The sequence below is a fragment of the Megalopta genalis genome, chromosome 17 (assembly GCF_051020955.1).
Source record: "Megalopta genalis isolate 19385.01 chromosome 17, iyMegGena1_principal, whole genome shotgun sequence".
Classification (NCBI taxonomy): Eukaryota; Metazoa; Arthropoda; class Insecta; order Hymenoptera; family Halictidae; genus Megalopta; species Megalopta genalis.
This window is the reverse complement of record NC_135029.1, coordinates 5343107-5363865: the sequence shown is the minus strand read 5'-3', so window position 1 is coordinate 5363865 and position 20759 is coordinate 5343107. Positions and strand designations below refer to the sequence as shown.

The following is a 20759-nucleotide window of genomic DNA, read 5'->3' as shown; positions in this document are numbered from 1 at the left end:
ACTGATACAAACGGTTAATTCGAAATGGCTCCGTTTATGGTATCTATCGAGAACCGAATAGCTTCGTCCACTAATATCCAGGCCTTTTTGCCATTCTGTTGGTTACTTTAAAACATCAAAAAATTTTAATGCGACGGTATATAATTGTATTCAATCATTTATATTTTTAATATAAATATTTTCTCTTGCCTCTATTTTTAACCCCTTGCACTGTAGCAATGAGTCGGACTCAAATGTTACTAATTTCATCTAAATCGACAAATTATTGCATTCTTCTGTTATTACTGCCTTCATGACTAATATTGTGCTAACTGACATTTCTGATCATACAAAAAATGAAGCTGTAAATTAATAAAATCATTTTTAAATAAGTAAAAACAAATAAATTGAGTTACATTTGGACCTGTAAGAAATATACAGAACATTCCAGCTTTGAAAGTATTTTAAAATATCCTGAAAAATTGAAGATTAGTAGATAGAACATTTTAACTAAGGATGGCAGATTGCTGAACAACGAGTTTTATGCGTTTATGGCACCTTATGAATAGGTGCAACTTAAAATAAGAGAAATATTAAAGGAAACTAATAATGTCGATCTATTAATGTGAATTTATTCAAATTATTAAAGAAAAAGAAAATTGTGCTTGGCTCCTATGTCTTGCAATTGATGGAGAAAATTTTTATTTTGCATAAACAGTCTGGAAATGAAGGTAAATGAAGGAACAGACGTTGTTTCGTTCTATTAGCGAAATTATTAGGAACGAAGAAGTGCTAATCAACGCAGCTGTGGATGAAATCGTAGTGCAAGGGTTTGAAGTAGAATTTCAACAATATTTACTTTATTTAATAGGTAAATACAAGCTTATTCGTTCTTCTTCTGTCAAAAGTGTTTTTTCCAAATGTTGCATCGAAAAGTCTTGTAGTTGAACAAATAAATTTCTTACAAAATCACATGAAATCAGTCGACAATTATTCGCGTTATTATTCAAATAATTTTACAATCTCTGTTCGGATAATTCGTTCTAATGAAGAATAATAATTCTTATTCAGACAAATAAATAGAATAACTTTTTACGTATAACTAATTATTATTATTATTATTCGATTAAAAAATATCCGACGGAAAAGAATTCATTCGAATGATTATTTTCGATTAACATTTATATATATATATATATATTCCAAACGATTCGAACAATGCCCAGCTCCGGCACATCTGAATAAAACAACGGTAAATTCAAAGTATTATCTGCTACTACGCAATACGTCCACGATGTCACGCAACAGCAACAAACTTTTTTATCAGCTTTCAGTAAATATTTTCTACCCCCGATTGTATATTGCAGCAATATTTCTAAAAATCGAGCAATACACCCTCGTAAAACGAGCTGTAACGAGCTAAACTCATCCATCGAGTTGTTCGCGAAAGCGATTTTTCTAAAATAATGGATCGGCCGCGTCAGAGGGTCGTAATTCGCGGCACAAATCCCATTTCCACCTCCATTAGCAACTTCTGCGTGTCTCAGATTCAAAGGGGCGGCTGATTTCCGCAGTTCGCGACAGGGGAAATTATAAACGGACATAACTTTTGTCGGAAATCGTATTGAGTGCGCGAAGGAACCGTTCCGCGGCGCAGCCATTGTCGCGGAATTGAATACGCGAATACAGGATTGTGCGTCGCGAACGGAAGCCACGTAAACGGTGCACGCACGCTGAAAACTCATTACCGGGACTTCGGAATATGGGGTACGATTATTAAGTGAGAACTGCCATAGACGATTACGTGGTCTCAGCGATAATGGCTGCTTGAATGGGCTTCATTAAGACTCTCTACGAGTCTCAGTCTTTCCCTTTCTGTTCGATTGTCACTCGGTCGTTCGCTCGCTCGCACGCTCGCTAGCGAGTGCGCGCATTCTTGCTCCCCAGAATGGTGTGTTACCATGGTCTTAGAGTTTGGTGTACAGGTGCGCGTATATACGTACGTATGCCGGCGGGGGCAACTTCCGAGCTGCGAGCAGCAGGTTGCTTGAACGCCGCGCCGAGGCGCAGGCTTCTATGAATGTTTAAGTGTTCTATCCTCTTCTGGGATCAGACGTAAGCTGCACCAGCTGCAGAGTTCAACGGTAACGAGATTACAACGTCAGCGTGAGCGTGCAACTAACCTGTCGTTGCGTCAAAACCGATAGCATACGTGCCTGAATTAATGGCGCGGGTCAGCGCTCCGGTACAACGGATTAAGGAAATTGCTACCCGTCTGCGGGAAGAATCTCTGCTCGGTACGGTCACTCGAACCATTCGAACGCTATCGTTCATGATGGACAGTGGACCGTACGATTCTGATCGTGGTGCACGGACGCCGACGTATTTGGACTTTCGCGAAAGGATGATAAGAAATGAGAGTCGACAATTCATGCGCAACTTTAACGGGAAGCGGTAGTAAAGCAGTAAAGGATTAATAATATATGACGTATATATATGATATTTAATAGTCATCGCTATTACCCTTATAAATCCTTAATAGTTTAGACATTTTCGAAAGTAATCGCGACAAACAGAAAATTTATTTTTGCTTTCTTGAATTTTCATAAGTCAAGCAAGATAGATCTACTCGAACCGAGTAGATCGAGTACAACACATTAAATGCAAGATGGAAATTTAACAATTCTGTTCGATTATTTGCAAGTGGATATAAAGGTTAAGGATGAAAATACATATTTATTTAACTCCTGTTTATGTTACAATTTTTATTTCGCATAAAGATCCGCAGTCTAATTATGACTGCAGATTTTGCACATTTGTTATAAAAATAGGAGCTACTCTGTTTTCTAAGATATCTATGAAAAGTATAGCTGTTGTAACTTTTTCTATATTAGACGAAAATGTAGATAATATTTCATATATCGCATATATACATATAAACACATGAAAGACTGATTCGTAATATATTAAAGCAAATGGTGTTTCGAAAAGTCTAGAGAAGAACTAATTGCAACCAGCCTGGTTAAATAACTGAATCCTGTACATATTTCAAACTCGATCATCCATTTAAATAGATCGACATGTGCGTGCAAATTTCAATAAATCTTGCAGATCCGAAATCTCGCAGCATTTATGCATAGGATGTCCACAAAAACGATTCCGAAATTGTGTCACAACTGTTCGTACACTCATTTGCACTCACTATACAATCGTTTGCATTCGTTTTCTACGTACATACAATTTTGGTCTGTAACATCGCCGGTAAAATGACCGGTGCAACAATTTTTATTCTACAATTATTGAAATTATAAAGAACCATTGAATAAATTTATTCATCCCAGCATATATTAATATAAAAATTGGAAAAAGTCTAAATAAATTCTATACTGTAATTCGTATAAGACAACAATCACAAGTCAGCTGTAGTGCGAGTGGTTGAAAAATACCAGGAAAGTGAAAACATGTGACAAGTTATGTTCTTCCTTGCAACCGCAGATTCACGAGACGCGAGTGATTTAACCGACAAAGCTGCAGACTACACAAGAAAGAGAGAAACGTAAAGTCGATCGCTAAAGAAGACCAAGCGTAAATTTATGCAAAACTCGGTGGAAAGGAATCTTCATTTCAGCCGGCAGCATTGTAGATGTAGTAAACCACAGCAGCGATAACAGTAAAAGAACTTTCATTGTTTACTGCGTGCAGCGAAGAGCAATGAATGCATTAGCATCGGGCAACGGTAGCGTTAATAATTAGACGAACGTAATTCCATCTAACACGTAAATCCTTTAATTTTGAGCGCTACTTTCGAGCCGCGCAACAATCCGGCAATATAAAAGCAACATCGACCCCCGGGGGTGCGTTTAACCCGGCAACAGTAGTTAAAGATTGAAATAAACATTTGCGAATGATAACCGCAGAGCAGCAATTACAAGAGGGCAAGAATAAAGGCCGTTTCGCTCGCGGTATCGTGTCTGGAGGACGCCCATATTTCAATATACGAGGGGAACTTTTAAAAAGCAATTCACTTTCAGCACCCCGCGTGAATATGAAAAAGGCAAGTGTGTTTCAACCGCGGGGTCGGGAACGCATTCTCGGGAGTACGCAGTTGCGGAATTATACACATATACGGCGGAGGATCAAAACGTAGGAGAATAGGCAGGAACCGAGCAGTTGCATACACAGCCAACTCCGCTCCGCGGAGGCACTTTAGCGCCACATCACTTATGCATCGCGTGGCCCTCAACTTACAAAGCGATCCCCCGAGATTTCCAGCAACCGCCGCTTTTAGCTTTACCGTCGGAAGAAGAAACTGTCTTGAATTATATCATTCGTATGTGGAAATTACCCCGCCGTACACCTGTTGAACCGTATCCTAATGACACGACTAACCCCGGCAAAGGTGGTCCACTTTTGATTATAGAACACACCCGGCAAACTCGTTATTTTTAATGATGAATTCACCTTTTACCATTTTTATTCGAATTAACGTGCTGGTAACTGAATGTCTATGCAACTTGAAAGTTTTAGTGTTTTAGATTTTTTGCATACATTTTTTATAGTGAAACTGAAAATTGCTGCGATAATGTGCAAGGAATTTTTAGACTGATCTATGATATTCTAACAAGTATATACAGTGGTGTGTGTCCGATTGTAGACTCAAAGTAACTTTTACGTTGTTACTGATATCTAAACGAAAACTTAACAAAAATATCATATTTATATATTTCTTGAATAGAAATAATATAATAGATATTTATAAACACTGACCAAAAAAAAACATATTTCTGTATTTCTATATTTTCTATTAATTCTCGTAGAGAAATATACAAACATGATGTTTCGTTAACTATCTTTTTGAGTATGAAAAAAAATAATATAGTTAATTCAAAATATACCAAGTTACTCTACCAGGAGACGAAACGTATTTTTTTCGTTTTAATTTAATAAAATGTGTAATAATATTGTTCAAATGGTACAATAATTGCCGTCGTACTATAAATATATAAGTTCACTCTCTTGCGCTATCGCAACAAAATTTTGCTTTTATATTGCAATATTCGTTTAATAATTGTATGAATGAAAAAATAATTTGCAAATTTGTTCGTCCTACATGATGTTGTACCTGGATGCAGTCAAAACATAAAGAACAGCGAGTTGCATCTTTTATTTTCCACGTGTTATGTTTTAACTTTTAAATTATCGTTCGTGTATTTTCAACCTTTTTTTTTAGAATTTTGACAATAAAATGAAAGAAATCAGACATTACGTTACTTTAAACGACATTAATAGTTGTCTTATCTATACTATTCACTTGGCTTTACAATGTACACGAAATGAGTATTATTTTAATTCAACTTCAAACGCAATATTTAAATTATACGTACAAAAGATATTTATAACGAAAGAAACAGGAAGTTATAAATATGTTTAAATCACAATTTTGCTAATTTTGTACGATATATAAGAAAAAATAAAAATAAATTTTAATTAATCATTTAATAGGGATTTAATTAATCAAATATTTTGTATTTTAGTTTCTATATTTTCAAACAGTATTAGGAATTGTTCGTTCGATATAATGGAATAGATGAAAGGAATGAATGAAAATATTCAAATTAAAAAAGTGACAAGTAATGCAGAATTTCAAAGCTTTTATTGTATTACATTTCCGTATTACAGATGCCGATAAGCAGACAATTTTGCTGGAAATTCGCAGCCATCAAAGCATTAATTTTATCAAACGTTTCGACGTGAAATACACAAAAATACATTTTATATGACCCTTTTAGTGAAATTTAAATCCACCAGAAGGATATATCGAACGTATTGATAGGCCGTACAGGGATATCATTTTTCAATTATTCGAATTCTGATTTGGCTTTCCAATGCACGATTGAAAAGTGATACGTGATATGAAACTACGTGGGACCGATTAACGAAATGCACTCAATAAATTTGCTTGAATCTTCCAAAACATTCGTACACACTTCGCCAGATGATATTCACATCATTTTATTCGAAATACATTTACAATAATATAAAACGGTTATATACGAATCACGAACACATGTAAATATATGTACGTTTATTTATTCACTTACACACTTTACTTCATGACTGAAACTTACGACTGTTGTAATCAGGCTGTGGATTTCTATGCATTTATGACATATGCAGATTCTTAAAATTCGAGAAAACTTTATATAATGATATTTGCATCAAGATGTCTGATTACAAGACAAGGGATTCATTACAAAATAAATAAAAACGCTTCTGCGATAATTGATTCAACCTCTTGCATTAGAATTTCTTTCATACCTGCATTGTTTAGCATTTCTTCGTCAGTTTTATCGTAATATATTCGATCATTAAACTGTTTAGAATGCAAGGGACTCAAAGTGCCATACACTATGATATGTTGTAATTTCCTTGTTTCAGATTTAATAATTAAATCACTTTGATTCTGTACGAATTTTTGGGGTTGATTTGGACTTGCCTAGTCGAACGAGACAATTATAGTTTCTTCTATGACTTCATTTACTTTCATTCCTAGATTATGATAACAGATTTTGTTTAAACTGAAAAGGAACAAATAACATTCATATTTATTAGACGTATCTTCATAGAAGTATTTACATTTGAGAGATCTTCGCAAGTCTGACTCGTTGTGATAATGCAACAAGTTAATATACTGTCTTATATACACGCATACTACACAACAACAAATAATAATCTAAATAAACGCACGTCCGCAATTTATCTAATAAAACCGAATCCAGTGAGTTCGACCGCCTCTATCGTTGGCGTTAGTTTGCCGGTTGTTCAGCCGCAGTGGACGGCCGAAAGTTTCCCGCCGGCATTCTTCGCAGCGCATTCCTAAACACGGGCGATCTTGAAACGGGGAGGTTTGACGTATTTTCGTAGATGACGAAACCGCCCCGACTATTTCGGCGGGAGTAATTTCCAAATTGAGTCCAAACTCGACGTCGGCAAGCAAGCGGACAAGCAAGCCAGCCAGCAGGCTCGTGAAGCAAGATGGCTAGCAGGCTTTGCATACGGGCAAACTCTAACTCAATTCACGGCGGTTTAGGAAGTTTAACCAGAGGCCATCAACGGCTTCGTAGGAACTGTCGCCATCGGGCTGGCACAGACCGGTGACGTACGGAAACCGCGATCATGAAAGCGTATTGACTTGTACCTTCGCATATGCCCGTCAAGACAAAAAGATAAATTGCGAAGGCTCCGGAAAATGGAATATGATTAGCCGTCCCTTGTCGATGAAGTTCGCTTTCAACGTCGATTAGTCCTCGTAGTTCGCTGGTTGCACATGGTGTGCTAGTAACTTGGAGGATTAGTATTATGGTAGCGTTATAATTGCATTAGAAAGAGTGTACCATGCGTAGGTTGCCGTAACAAAATGAAACATCGATGTTCTTCAAGATAGATAGCGGTTTATTAATATCTTTCACGCAGTCCTTAACAAACTAGTCAAAATGATGATATTATACCTTCGTTACTTATTTTACTTTTAATAGGAATAAATAATAATGTTATAAAAATGCTTTTAGGAGAAATTTTTAGATGAAATTTTTTATTTCAACATGTATTAGATATGTAATAGAAATTACTATGTAATAACATTTTATTCTACGTAATAGAAATCGTACAAACTTTAATTAAAGCAATTTTAAGACATATCTATAAACGATTATAGAATTTATTATTACAGATTTTTACCATTTCAAGACATATCTATAGTATTATACATCTCGAAACTTAAACAATTTGTATACTCTTGCATAAATGAGCTTTAACTATTATCATAATATCAACATAAAAATTAAAACATTCGTTGTACTGTGTTCGGACACGGAATTATTTAAATTAAAATATCATTTACGTACTTTGTTGACTGTACACCTTCCTTAAAAATTTCATATGTTACACACAAGGTGTCATGCACACTAGAAAATTAAAACGGCTGTCACGGTTAAATTACTTACTATTTCGGGTCCGAAAAATTAGTAAATATTCTTCAGACGTTCTAAAGTAAAGGTGAACAGCGTTTTTCTCAAAAATATCACTGTTACGTAGTAAAAGAAAAATCCGGAAAGTTCTCGTTTCGTGACTTGTTCAATACTTCGAACGCGGCTCGAGTCCGTCCCGACCATCTGTCGAAGCCTCGTGCTGCGGGCTCTCGAACTTCGCGCCGTCACCTCTCATTGGTCAGTGTTTTCCGTTAATAACTCGTAAATAAAGCCGCAGATTGCATTTTCGCAAAGGAAAAAGTTGCTTCAAATGACCTCAGCTACCCCTCATTTTCGGCTGTTAAAATAATTGTGGAACACCTTGTATATATATATTTTGTATTATTTTAAATCTCATTCTTGAATAATTGCATTTCTTAAATATTTTTTAATACGTACTATATTTTATATATATATATATATATATATATATATATATAAGAATATATATAAAAATATTTAAGAAATGCAATTATTCAAGAATGAGATTTTTAAATATAGTAAAAATTGCATAGCTCCTAGTAAAATATTTACATACTTAAAAATAGTTTGGTTATCGTCTTGAAATGAGATCGTCGACAGTGATAAAATTAAGTAAGTGATAAAATTCGACTAAGATAGAAGATAGACAGGCAAATATACCTCTTTCTAGACGCATTGTTACCATTCTTTATCATCAATGCCAGGGGGTTCTCCTTGTGTTTGAGATATTCAATAGATGTATCGATTTCTGAATAGGTATTTGCAATAGGGTCTTAAGGAATTTAATAATCCCGCATGGGTAACTTTCTGCTTAGCCCTTCTTTGCGGGAACCAACTGCGTTGCAATATTTGCACTATCGATCGAATAATAATTCAATCGGACGTAAGTAATTGTTTTCAGCCATTTTACTGGCATCTCTTCTCTATAGCATACATTTTATAATTAAAATGTATAAATCATGCGTATTTCAATAACCATGGCGGTTAAATATACAAAAGATGTGTCACCTTAAGAATCTGAAAATTATGTAAAGCATTGTTCTCATTATTTATATCCCTTCCTCTAAATTGTTCCATTGGATTTACAGTCCATAGTATCCGAAATAATATTTCTAAAATGGCATTTCTAATTTGTTGTGCAAGTATGTCAAACATTCGTTCAATATTATTTCTGATTTAAAGACTTCTTTATACATTTTTTAATTGAAATATCAATCCTACTCGTAAATCAACAAGTTAAAATACCCATTTTCAATGAAAACTCATTTTATAAAACTCGTTTTATACAAATTAAAGCAGAACAAAAACTTACGTTTTCAACTAAAAGGTTCTTCATTGTAAAAAGATAGATATCTCGTTAGTTTACACGAATTTTGCAGCTTGTATACCTGCACGTAAATGCATAAAGAACTGCAGTCTAGCAATAAGTTTCTTTAAGATTAATATGTAATAGGAAATTCCAAGCTTAACGTGTTAAAATGTTAAACAAATTTCTTAAATAGAAATGAACGACTCTGCAATTGATTTAATCACTATCGAAATTTGAAAAACGCATCTTTTTTCGCCTTGATGCACGAAATAATACACGACAAACTTAATCAAGAAATAATAATAAGTTCGCTCCATAATGTGAAGAAGTATAATTTAGACTGACGACATCGAAGCAACCGAAAGTATACAGGAAAGACGAACCAACAATATACCGTTGTTTGCATCGCTGCTGCGTAATCAGTTCTGTAAATAAAAGTCCCTTCGGAACCTCTGCAGCATCGCGTCAAGGAGCTGTTTGCGAACTTTGGTAGAATAATGAAACGTTCACCGTCGTCGCAGTTAATTCTGAAAACAAATTTGCAAACCCAAATTGTGCCCAATGGGCCTGTTCGTAAATGCTCTGTCACATTAGCATTTTGTTGTTCATATATTATACCGATCATTATCATCAATCGTGAACAACACATGAAATAAAATTAAAGCTGGATAAATACTATGGTGCATACGGAGTTCACCTCTATTGCATATATGCATATGCTATACATAATCTACCTTTTACTTTATTCGTTACAGGGCGCAATTATGAAAATCCAAAGACTTTACATAGTATCTACATAATTTCAACGTAATACACAATTTCTGCACTTTGATTTAAATATAAATTCCTCTACTCTAATTCTTGATTAACTTAATTCTTGTTCATAGTCACTACGATATGAATTCTTTATATTAATTCTAATTCGGTTAATTTTTTTAGTTAAAGGTTGTGATCGATGAAATTATTAAACATTTCCTGCAGCAGTGTTGTGTAATGAATGCAGTTTATGCACATGTGTTTCTCAGCGTGAAAAGTTATCAATTTTCTGTTTTAGATATTGTAAAACGTAAAAATTATTAATATAATTTCAATTTCGTGTAAAAATCCGCAGTCTAATGACATCTTCTAAACAACCAACTATAAATCTACGTCTACAAATGTTGATTTACTGAACAATGTATTGCTAGAGGTTGTGTAATAATTATAAACACATCATTATTTAGCTAAACCTTTTAATCACATATGAACAAAACCTTAAGAAACGATTACCAACTTTACCATACATAACTATAACATGCCTCGTTACTATCAATCTGCAATGTAACAAGTAATTTACAACAAGTAATTGACGATCTTCCATTTTGTTCACCTTTTCACACATCCGTTGTACTCTCTCGTATCGCATGCCACATCGCTTCAACACATTTCTCATTCACTGATTTGCATTGAAACCGCGTTCGCAACAAAGCACTTTTGTTATTTGTTATACAAGGCGTTCCGCGACACCGGGTATGCACATTAGGAAAGGTAATGGAATAAATAAGAATCTGTCTGTCCGGATTCAAAGCGAAAGTGAGGCCGCAGGGACAACAGGACAGTGATACGCCATTTGGTTTCCTCTGGGACCCGTAATGGCTGATCGAGGATATTTAGGGTGTTCTTACAGTTGGTGCATTATTAATATCGGCCCGACTCGGCCCTCGCGTTCTACGTGGACCCATAGGATGGGAACGAAGCGGTCGACCGCGGACTGCCCTTACAAGGATCCGTGTTATTTATGCATGTGCACCGGAAGCCTTTTCCAGAATAAGAGGCGACCCGGGATTCGAAGTCTCCTCCGCCTATGATGCTCGAAAGCACGGACCTCATCTCTCTGTTCTATCCTTCACGGGGTTCCGGGGAATTACTACTGTGCGGCAACGGCCGTACAAAGATTCTATCCGGGAATATCGAGGGTGTGCCTCGGCTACCCCTGGCCGCATTTTATCGGAAGAGAAACAGTCCGTGTTTTATTCCTCTCGCGTTCCAATGTGCTATCCCAGAACACTTGATTTACCCGAAATGGGGCTATTTTCGAGGGACCTGACCATCCTATGGCGGCCACCGCAGTCGCTCGGACAGGAGGAGACTCTATATGCAAAATGAGACCGAGAGCGTACAATAAAACTGCTTTTGTGGGTGGTTTTAGTCTTTTGCATTTCAAATGTCGACATTCATCGGCTTATCCGGACGCAGCTCCGTTTATAGGTTCCTCGATACGAACATAACTGAAAGGTATGCTGGAAGAAACATTCTTCGAAAAACAAAGTGACTTGTCCTGTATTCCCGTATAGGGTATCTCAGCCAAAGAAGTCCACCTAAATGAGAACGGTATGTAGAAAAGAATGTAGGTGTGTGTCGAAAAAGTAATTTTCTAAGAGGAAGAGGAAACAGTGCTATCTTCAAACTATTAACGAAACATGATTTTATTTTATTTTCACATGTAAATAAGACATCAATAGCTTAAAAACGTAATGGAGTTTTTCATTTTTTAGAATAATAGTACATGAATTTATGAAAAAAGAATTGTTTTTTGACAAAAGCCAGTATGTGCCACATCTTAGATGTAGAAAGAACTGAAAGTACCGTTTCTTTAAATTTGCGAGCACTGTAAGTGCCAAACTATCGTAAATTGCTTAAGAATATCAAAATGTAGAAAGTATGAAGAAAACTAAAAATATATTTCTGTAATATGATGTTTTACTTTTTCATTTTATTATGAGGTATTGCAAGAATTTTGATCTAATATTTTAGATAAACTATTGTAAAAGCCATAATATTTAATACCCATATATTCCAACCGAAGGTCTCGTTTTTCTTCAATATTGATTTTTGGAGTTTACTCTAATAACGGAAGTTCATGTGGTATGTCCACAAAACCTGTCTTTTCGCAATACAATGCTTGTCCTCCATACAATGCATTGGTACTTACATTGTTTTGTGGAAACACTCCTCAAATATCCCCGCTACTTCTGAAGATATTGAAACACTTTGTTAGCAAAAGTTTATTCGTTCAGGGAGGTCCATAATTTGGTTTATAATCATATATTTGTGTTCACATTAGTTAATGTGATCTTTTTCTATAAAAAAATATTAAACTTTAATTTTGTGAATTTTTAATGTGAGTTTTGCTGTGCCCGGAAATTCATCATTATCTGCATCAATGTTTACGTAATCTGTAAATGTACTTTCATGAGAAAATGACACTAAGTATCTGGTAATTATTATATCGCCATATTCTAAATTATTAACTTTTGTTAACACAATTTTTCAATATCTCTAAAAATAATGGAGATATTTAGGCAGCGTTTTTAAGTTGAGACACCTCGTATATCCTAAAAGTATTGACCTGTCAAACATTACATCTGCATTTGTGTAAGGTCTACACGATTTTTGTTATAAGTGTTGCAACAGTGTTACATGAAAGCGTCTTTATAGAATAAGAAATCTGAAACCAGGCAGTTTGACTGTTTCGGTAAAACTAACTTGAACTTTGAACTTCCGAAAACTCAAAAACTGATGGTTTAAATTTTTTATAAAGAAACGTGTTACACAAACTAGTTTTAATGAAACAAAATAGGAACCACTTCTTGGAGAAATATTTCACATTACGATTTATTTTATCAACCATTATTTCTAGGCTGGAGGGGTGGAAACAGCCCTTAATTAGATATAACACGACTCATAGAATCATAATCAATTCATTAAGCTACACATGATTCAAAGTATAGCAAACTAATATATGTCTCATCACTATTGGCTATTTCTACTTGCAATGTATAAGATCCTAAAGATTAAATTTATTGTCCATTGATTTTGTTATTCCTTTCGAGTAACTAACTACGAATTTAAAAAATTGAGGCCAAGCAGAGGGATAAAGAAAATAGAGAAAAATATTGTGTTTTAGGTTCAAATTTTAATCTTGGAAAAGGAGAATGTACATGGTATTGCTTGCGATAGTAATTGAATATAAATTTCAAATTGAGTAGGATTTAGGTTCAACCTAGGCACTGATTTGTAAATAATTAGCTTTTAGTAACAGTAAGAAAAGCTAAGCTGTCGCGTGGGATCTTGGAATATCGTAAATAGTATGATTTCATTGAAATCTTGATACACATGATGAATAAATTATACTAAGGAAAAGTACATCATATCCTAGAAGTTGAGGAAGACAATGTTTTAATTTGAAACTTGATGTATATGATCAATAGTTTTCACGAAAAAAATTATCTAATTCGTGGCATCTTGAAAGATGAGAAGCATTGTGACTTAAAATAAATCATTACGCACACATGATAACCAGTTGTCGTTGAAAAAGATGACTTAATACACAAGATCTTATAAGATATAATATCGTTCATCTTGAAAAAAATAAGGAACACGGTAACTTAATTTTAATCCTAGCACACTGCACGTGATAATTGGTTGTTGCTAAAGAAAAACTACCTAATTACGAAATGTTATGAAATGGAAAACATGGCATCTTGGAAGATGGTAAACACTGTGACTTAATAATTCGAAATCTAACTTTAATACACAGCCTCAAGCATAAAATACGACTAGATTTCGCTAAAGAAATATGAGCTAATGCATGAGATCTCGCGAGAGAGTCGCGGTGAGACTCTGAACGCGAAAAAGGAGTAGTCTTACGGGATCAGCGGAGTCTAAGGAAGGCGAATGTATCACGATGAAGTAGTCGCGGGTTTTTAGGAGCCCTGCTTGGACCGTAGCCAAGACCGGCACCCTTATCCTCTCGGATTTTCTCTCTATTTGAGAACAAACGGAACGAAACGATGCAAGTGCTCTCACTGGCACGGCACGCCGCCGGTGCAACCACCAGTTGCTAACGCTGAACGAGGCCGAACAGACGCGGGAGCGTGAGAAAGAGGTTTGGATAGGTCTACGTACACACAGGTAGGCCTACGTAAGTACATAGTTAGTTCCATATCGCCTGTTGCATTCGTAAAGTGTTTCTTCGGCTGGACCGCCTTCTACCTTATAGGGAGCTCTTGGCAACGTCCCACGCGGCTCCTTCCCTCCCGCTTTTGGTAACAATGTGCTAACCGTGCGAGTTATCGCGTGGTTCGTTCTACCGTGTTTATCTGATGCATTGTAAATGTCACAATCTTCTTCCTATCGCGGGCAAATGATCTCTAACATGATTTCCGTTACCCAATGCTTCTTCATGCTAAATAAACGGTGTGCTGCAAGCAATTTGTTTATTGCAATTAATAACAATTCCAAGATTAGCTTGTTGGAAAGTGCGACATTTCTAGTGCAATATTTTAATAAATATGGATTTTGAACTAGTCTCCACGAAAGATTTCTAAATGAGTGAAAGTGGATAACCTTTCGGCAAGAGAATTGTATTTGTTGTTATGTTATATTGTTAAGTATTTCAGAAGATGTATATATATTAGAGTTTCTTGTAAATTCACTGTGGATCTTGCGTATTTACGACGAAAATCTGCAGGTAAAATTGAAAACAAAATAGAGAAATTATTTTCGTCTTTTTGAAATCAATATATGAAAATTCTATGTAGTCCCTGCGTCTTCTAATTACTGTAGACAATTTTTATCTTGCATAATGATCCATTAATTATACATTATTTGGGACAACATGAATGCAAATGCTTCTAACGCATGAATTTTTAAAAAAATCTAGTAGATGGAAAATAGAAGAGCATTTTTTCAACAGAATTCTGCAATGGTGCAGGTATTAAAACATTGTTCTTCTTGTAACAGGTTTATTTGTCTTTTACAGTTGATACCCATTAATAGAAGAGATTCAATATATTGGTCAAATAAAATCATACAAATTTTTCAATAACAGTATGATAAATTTCATTGACTCAGTAAGCTATCATTTTTTCTCATTCTTTGAAATGCAGCACCTAAATACATAATCCAACATGTTCAATTTATTTGTACTTTACAAAACACGTTTATATACTTATAAATTCGTCAATGTTTAAGCAGATATGCTTGTTACGAATATCATTCCAAATTGATTACAGGAAAAATAAAACGAATGACAACATTCGAATGTACGTGGTATACTCCAGGTGTTCTCAGTCACACAACAAAATGTTGATCGAACGAGAAACGCGTTCTTCGGTGTAATTGGTTGATTGAAATTCCGAGGAAGACTTTTTATAGCCCACGCGAATACAGATAGCTTAATTAAGAGTTGCTTGACGATCAGCGTCGCTGGATGTCCCGGGTTTCAGTTTGGCTCTGAATTCGAAGCACGGTGGCGAGATGCCAACAAGTGGTCCATATACCAATTGGCTATCCGTGCCTACACAGTCTATGTTACGTTTCTACGTGTTGTAATTGCCAATCAATAATACAGCGCTCGCTCGCGTCTTACATCACGAAACAGCGACGACAATGAAACGCGAATGAAATTGAATTTTCATTACATTAGTCCTCCGCCTATTCATGCCACCCTTGAAATTTTATTATCATGACGCAGCGTTGATTATATCTCCACGTAGAATCTACGTCGGCTCTATCTTATAGATAGAGTTCTAACTGTCTTACGCCGTAATTGGGGATAAGCATGTAAGCCTAAGTTCTCGTAATTTTATCAATTCTCATTTGTATATCGAAGATGTCGTCTTTTTTGTAAGATCATACATGATACGATTTCTAGTCTCTGAACAGCACCAGTACTTTGTACTGTTGATAATGATACAAATAATGTGAATTTGATGTGGCAATATTAGTAATAAGAACAACCATGGTATTGATATAATCATGAAATAATAATTAAAAGGGTTTACTGTTTCGTCCAATAAAACATTTAAGTGACATTCGACTATTCCCTTCTTAAATTCACTCCATTATATCTGAAATGAAGTTAGAAAGATATTTGATATATTCTTTTATCGAAGACAATTAAACTTTCATTCTTTGGGAAATGTTATTCGACCTCGTTGCATGTCGAACATTTTATAAACACCTGTTTGTAATAACAACATTAAATGGGAAAAATAATTTCATCGATTGATTCACGTTTCAATCAGGCTATTGAACGATTCGATAAAAATTGTGACTCAATTTTCAGCACGTCGCAATCGGACACTTTCGCATTGTCCGGTTACAGAGTTTCGAGTCTACGAAAATATCGTGAAAATACGAATCCCCGCGGTGCAAAATTAAAGCAAAATTCAGCGGCCTTTAAAAGCTCGGTCTGCGCACAGCACTCTGGTAAGAGCCTTTGCAATTTCTTAATGGTATGCACGTATGTGGAGGAAATAAGACGGCACATAATGTGGGTACGTCTTAGAGGTCCGTATGTATCTGAGTAATACTGAACGCTGATGGTCGGGTCGTTTCAAAGTGGCTTGAGATTAGACAGGGTATGGGCTAGGTCTCTCTTCTCATTAAGCTGAGTGTTGCGTGCTGGAAGGAGGCTCGAGAAGCACTCACTACCCTGAAGTACAGCAGACACGCTACCATTCACCCCTAGAGCTACAGGTTGCTATGGAAGGTTAGCAGATTACGGACCGTTTTACGTAAACACCGGGACAAATCTTTCGATTAAACATTCGTACCGTGCAATTATCGAAATTAATATTACACTCGTTCAATTATTACAGACAAAATTTCTTTCTTATCTAATCGCATTGATCGGACCAGTTACATGATATTGTAGCCAAACAAATTGCACCAATTTCAACGATGCTATGTAAAATTTTACGTACATTTTCATATTACTATAAAGACTTTAAAGAATGCAACGTTTAGGATATCAAAAGTTAACTTTGTTTTAAAACGCTCCAAAGTTAAATTATATAGGACATTTGACATTGTATGTAATTTGAAGAATGCAAGATTTAAAATACTGGGAACCGAATATGAAGTTTGAAAATGTTTCGATTATGTGTCAAATCTGGAATCACATGACACGACTCGAATTTTATTTAGGAAAATCATTCAAAGCTTGGCTGACACACTCCAAAATTAATTCGTTCGAATTACACATGAAATAGTAATAATCAAAGTAGACGTTACAAAGGGCTTTCTACATTTAACTGTTGCTCGGAAGATGTACGACCGAACAGCAAACTAACCGCATTCAAGTCACGCTGTCAGAGATCGTTTACAAGCTAATGAGCTGCGGGCTGCTTGGAACAATTAGCTGTGTGTTTACCGTGATAGGTACGTATATTTTGGTAAACTTGTTTGCCACCGTGCCGACCTCTGAGAGAAAGCAGTGGACCATGATCTAATGTAGAGTACACAACAGCACCGTCTGGGTGGATTGCTGAATTGAATTTCTTCTGAGGGACAAAGATGTCACCGAGGCCCATCTTCAAAAAGAGTAAAGGGTTTTAGGAAGCACATGGGTATAAAGTGTACTCAGTGAACATTTTCTAAGTGGTGGTAAGTAGAGGCAGTGAAGAGGGCTCTCTCTCTCTCTCTCTCTCTCTCTCTCTCTCTGTATGTGTACAGAACGGCTCGCGTCTTTGTGTATAGAGAATCTTCGCGTGACAGAAGCAGGTTGTAGCCTTATTTTGTAATGAAACGGCCAACGTCAAAGAGAATCACGACCACGGAGACGTGAAATAGGTGAAACGCGGCAGAAATACACGGGCACGGACACTGCACACGCGCAGATTTGACAATGTAAAGGAAATAGCTTCCTCTAAAGAGATCTATCATTTGCAAAAGCCAAAGGATGTTTCCCTTTCCGACGCTTCGTGGCAACAAAGTCGCGCTAAAATCATTTTCTAATGTCCATTACTGTACGAATCAGAGCTTATCGTATATTAAAGTGTTAATAATAATGCGGACATTAATTAATAATTATTAGCATCGTATATTTGATGTATTGTCTAATTAAGGTATTGTGAAAATACAAACAATATTCTTGTCGATGATTAGACTCATTCATGCATTTAAGACAAGTTTTTAAAACACATGAAAACCTATACAATTATTAACAATATTGAAAGAAATAAAAACCTATCAAGAAGTTGTTTCCTCTTGCAACAATTTTTTCAGATTGAAAACAATGATTCGACCTCCTTAAGACCTTTCAATCTTGCTAATACTTTAAGTATTACCAACTCAATTTTGTCATAAATGCATAAAATCCGCAGTCTAATAACAACGTCGAATTGCATTTTGATTGCCATATCTTTGATTTTCTCTGACACTTGTTTTTAAAATTTCGACTTTTGTAAAATGACGTATAAAAGCGAGAATTCCAAAAAGATTCGCAGCCTTCGCACTCGAAGCAATGTTAACTTCAAGATTAAGATGTTTCTTTCAACGTACAATACTTTGATTTTGTATTATTTTTATATTACAAGCATATGAAATTCAGCTTGCTTGCTCATACGTTACATTTTTAACAACTCTTTAAATAAGAACCAGTATATTGATGTAAAGAATATACTTTAAAGAATATGATATAACAATTTCTAGTGGTGCCATTCGAGTGCAAAGGGTTATTGTAATAGTCTTTACGGTTAAGGGAACGAAATTTTAAATAAATCCACCCGGATTGCGTGGCGGTATAAAAATTGGATGAAACGTGAAAAAGTTCGTCGCCGCGATTTTCGCAACAAATTACAAGGCATTCGGTTCGGTTGTTCGGGAAGTTCGAGCGTCAGAATGTTGTAAAACTGGCGTCACAAGATTTCCGGTTGAAACGTTTCTAATTAAATGGAACAGTGTAACTTGTGCGCATATATTTTTCCGCGCTACGTCGGGAAAATGTCAAGCGGAAGGTTACGGCAAGAACGAAGGTAGAGAGTATGAAAACCATCCTTCCGTTTCCCTTTACCGATGTTTGTTCCTTTTGTTACCCTCGGTCGTTGGTTTGAAATTTTATTCCGTGCTCTCTCCGGCGGCTTCCTTTCTCTCGGCGCTTCGTAAAAGCACCATCATTACAGTGCAATCATGCTTTTCTTCTATAACAGCAGCGGCGTCGTCATTCGGAAAAGCGGCGCACATATTATATACCCGCAGGTGGATATACGTACGAATTCAACAACGGCGCAGCAAAATTGCTTTTGTGTCTCCAACGCGTCTATTTTATGGGATGCTAACCTGTTTCATATCGCAGTTCATCCTCGGGGTAATAAAATATCCACTCCCCGCCCGTTCCCTCCGCGAACCGTCCTCTATCCCCCACTGGTTTTCCACTTTCGAGCTTCTTTTCGCGGCAACTGTTGTCGAGACGAGCCACTGAATAATAACATCCGGCTTAGGAAAAACAGCGATACGATCTCGGTTATAGCTTCTTCACGGGGCACCGTCTCGCGAGAAATCACTCGGATTGACTTTGAGTTATGCGACGTCAGTTAGTTTATTTCTTCTTCATCGGTTAGTTCGCCCCTCGATACTGTACAAGAAACCGCGGCTAAGCTTACTTGTATTACTTGAAATAAATTACCGGACTTGGATCTTCTCTGCTTTCAAATTGATGTTCCATTTATCTCGATGAACCGGCAACCGTGGTCCGATCAATCGTTTATACATTCTACTTCATAAATACGGATCCTGCTTCCGCGCCGTAATCTATTCTACACTAATTACTGTGAGGGTATTTCGTTAATCCGGCGTTACTCGGCTCAGGAACGCTCGAATTTCTCGGGTGCAGTTACATAAGTTTCCAAAGTTTTCAATACCCGCTTTACAGTGGAACATATCATCGCGCATTGCAGGAAGTAGAACAGAATCAGGCAGCAACACAACATTAAACACTTACTAAAAGACAACCTGAAGGACTACGAAATGTTCCAAAATCTACTCAACTACCTAAAACAAGCCAAACTGTACAAGTTATAATTTCTACATGAGTGTCGCTAATAACTAGACTGCGAATTTATGCATTGCTGGCAAAAATGAGTAGTTGAAATATAATGTTGTGAAAACATAAGAAAAATTTTAATGATATTACATTATCTTCAAGTTAAACAGAATTATTCATAGAAACAATTTATTTTTATTTCATTTCCATTTCTTACCATCGAACGGGAATTTTGATTTTGCATAAAAAACAGCAATCTATTAATAACCTTGCAGCGATTGATGCGACATAAAATAATGAATTAAAAAGATAGTTTTCAAAGTATAGAATATTCTAAAAGAATAAGTTTAATTATTATAAATTTATCTTCATATTGACGATGTAACATTTTGTAAATTTAGTTATTCTGTAAGATATTGACCGTATTCTTAATAAAATAGTTTAGTGATATTGTTCCTAACTTTGCACATTTAATTGAATAATTCGATTTATTTTTCATATATTACTTGTTTATATGTTAAGTTTCTTAAAAGCTTCAATTTCTGAAATGTACCCATTTTGGAAAAAACACTATATTTAAGAACTCCTTGCATACTTATCATTTGCATTGTTCATTACGTAAAACCTAAACCATTTTAATAGATGCTTAAGT

The 20759-nt window shown here is 35.7% G+C and overlaps 1 protein-coding gene across 2 annotated transcripts in view; it reads left to right on the top strand.

Moving 5' to 3' along the window:
• bru3 (CUGBP Elav-like family member bruno 3) overlaps positions 1-20759 on the top strand; it is a 492049-nt gene that overhangs the window by 235442 nt on the left and 235848 nt on the right. The gene's annotated exons all lie outside the window — the stretch shown is intronic.